The sequence below is a fragment of the Pinus tabuliformis genome, chromosome 4_2 (genome assembly GCF_031772625.1).
Source record: "Pinus tabuliformis cultivar Carrire ecotype Pingquan chromosome 4_2, CPIR1, whole genome shotgun sequence".
Taxonomy (NCBI): domain Eukaryota; kingdom Viridiplantae; phylum Streptophyta; class Pinopsida; order Pinales; family Pinaceae; genus Pinus; species Pinus tabuliformis.
Window position 1 is genome coordinate 1076919645 of NC_142304.1, and position 3223 is coordinate 1076922867.

Here is a 3223-nt window from a genome sequence, read left to right on the forward strand (position 1 = left end):
AGATACACATTTATATTTTTCTCTTTGCCTTTTGATCCAACTTTTCCCATTCTTTTGCTAACATTGCCATTGGTTTAATACCTAGATCTACTGGGATCCATTGATCTTTATCCACCAGCAGATCCTCCACCTTGAGCTTCCACAACTCAAAACTATGACCATTAAATTTGCCGATCTCTATCTTTCCACTACTCGCCATCTTCTTTCACCACAAGAATTGATCCCGCATATCTCCCACTGAGTAAGGTCTACCATAGGCCTGAGAGAAACCCCTCAACAGTAAAGGAATCCCCTTGAAGCTGAAACAGCTCTGATAACAAATATAGGTTTTAACCCTATATAGAAATTACTTGCAAATGAATTCTTAAAACATAAATATACAATGGTGAGAACATAAAACAAATATACATAGATATTTTCTCCTGGATCCCAAAATCGAGACTACCAGATTGATTTTTCATTATGTTCTTTTCAATGTTACAATACATATATACATACCGAAGAATTTATAAACCTTAATCCATTAACCCTGGATTAGAACATAACAATAGTTCCCTTGACCAAATCTACAAAATACCATGGGCAAAAAACCATCATGCCCAAAACCATGTGAAAAACCAATGCACAAAACCATGGGTAGGCCCACCCACCATATTTGGGTTGGGCCCCCATCCTTGGGTCCGCATATATATAGAAACAAAAATTGGGGTGTTGCCTTGGACCCTGTGCAAGGGGGCTACCACCCCTATTTAAACCCCCTAACAGGGGGGGTTTCCACCCCCCTTGTGACCCCCATGTTGTGCCCAACACAACGATCAGGAGGATCTATTGCCTCCCCTGTTACCCCCCCCCCCCCCCCCCCCCCCCCTTGGACCCCGTGCAAGGGGGCTACCACCCCTATTTAAACCCCCCGACAAGGGGGGTTTCCACCCCCCATGTGACCCCCCTGTTGTGCCCAACACAACGATCAGGAGGATCTATTACCTCCCCTGTTACACACCCAGCCCCCTGCCCCCCCAACGTGTGACTATTCATGGAAAGAATATAACACACACCGAACAATTATTGCTTCCACTAGCCATGCTCATTCACTAGGACTAGGATTAGAGAATACTACATGGTGAGTATAAGTAAGGAAGAGGTGAAATATATACATGTTATCAAGGAAGTAATTTTCTAATTGGTTATTGATGCTAGAACCAACCAACCTCTTGATTCAAGACATAAAGGATTTTTCATGTATTGCTAAATTGGATTGGATCAGTATATCATTTTCCATCTATCTCGATGCTTTCAAAGTGAAAAGATAGAGAAGATACCATAAAATACTCATGTGAGAGGATGGAAGCACGTGTCTTCATGAAAATTTTATATCAAATCATCATTATATGTTTTTTTTTTTCCATTAGACTTGTCTCTATCATTGTCTTGTCCATGTATTATGCCCTTACATCCCCTCTTAGTTCCATGGTTTGTAATTCATGGCTTGGGGATGTTAATCTCAACCTGAAATGAACATACAAAATTAAAGGAATCACTCTGGTATCACAAACAATACCTTCTCTAAAATCTATCAATAGTAAGTTCTTGAACCTCATTCATAGGTGAATACCATTTTACCTCCAATGTGAGCCTACGGTTTTTATATTTATAATTTCTCTTTCAATTTGATATGTTTTGGTTGTATATTTTGAGATCAATAACAAAAAAAAGGTAAGCTTAGCTTAAATGTTTCTCAAAACTTGGTGAGTGTGAGGTAATTTCTTAAAATGAATGTCAAGCTAGAGCGAACTTTTGATCTTACTTCATTGTTTAATATTTAAAGACACAATGATGAATGTGAGTGAAATTTTCTTGTAAATATAAAGTTTTTGGTTCCCGAAAAAGAAAAGAAAAGAACTAGAATGCTACTCCCTCATTATAAGCTAAATATTTTTAATAGTGTTATCATAGTATATATAAAATCATTTTTGAAATTGTTAAGAGTATATAACATGTATCAATAAAATTTTAATATTTCTGATCTAGATTTGAAGAGAGATTGAAATGGATGTAGTGATTTTAGACATTAAAATTTTTTCCTTGGTTATATACCTTTCCTTCTTGATGATGGAGCTAAAATACAAATATGATGCCATAGCATATGAGAATGACATCATAGCTGACCCTTCTTGGTCAGCAATGTTTTTCCTCAAAAAGGACTAACACACAAACAAAATTGATGCTAGAAAAATGCTCAAGTTATCAATCCCAGACAATAGAATATTCTTCCTTCCACAACGTTTGGCTAAAGATATTCTATTCTCCTATGATAAACCCTTAGTAGCCTTAGAGAAGCTCAATATAGGCTATCAATATTTCTATAGTTGTAGCTCCATTAATGCATGGGGGAAGTATATGCCACCCGTTGCATTTAAGAAAGTAAAATATCCAACAAGTCTACTCTATGTATTAATGGAGCTATAGCTCCAAAAATATTGGTTTCCCTCAATATATTCCAAGGATCTGACACACCTATTTATATGAATCAGACTTAGGCATGTGAGAAAGTCCTGCAAATAGTGGTGAGATCATATATTGTGCAACATCATTGGAATCATGATTGATTACACTACATCTACTTTGGGGAACAATCATGTGAATGGGTTAGAGACAAATGTACCCTTCAAGCTCAAGTCTGAATGATATACCCTCATGGGATTACTTTCTAAGGTAAATGTAGGCACACATATCCATCGATTGTCTATTATGTCCATGAAACTCAACACACCACCACCACACGGGTGTCTCTCAAGGGTAAACATGGTAGAAATGGAGAGGAAGTGATGATGTGTCACGCAGAGACAAGTTGGTGGAATCATCAACACTTGTCATTCCAAGTGATCAATGTCAAGGCCGGCGGTGCATCCTTTTGTCACTTCCTACTCCACAGTCAAGCCCGGTGGTGGATCCATTTGTCATGTCCTACTCCATGATCACATTATTTGGCTTCATTCAAAGTATATTCTCTATTTCAATCCATTTTCATATACTATTTACTAGAATAACCCGAAGAGGGAGAAAGGAACACCAAATAAAATGAAAAGCCCAAAGGTTGTAAAAGAATAGTTTTTCTTTTCTTTTTTTTAATTTTCAAATTTTAATTTGCATAGATCCTTTTTAAAATATATATATTCCACCATTTGCACGTGTATATTGTTTTTCCAACAAACACTTTCCCAAA

At 37.0% G+C, this 3223-nt stretch overlaps 1 pseudogene; it reads left to right on the forward strand.

Moving 5' to 3' along the window:
• The first annotated feature begins 2109 nt into the window (after window positions 1-2109).
• Window positions 2110-2975, forward strand: LOC149173379 (BURP domain protein RD22-like; annotated as a pseudogene).
• The last annotated feature ends 248 nt before the right edge of the window (window positions 2976-3223 follow it).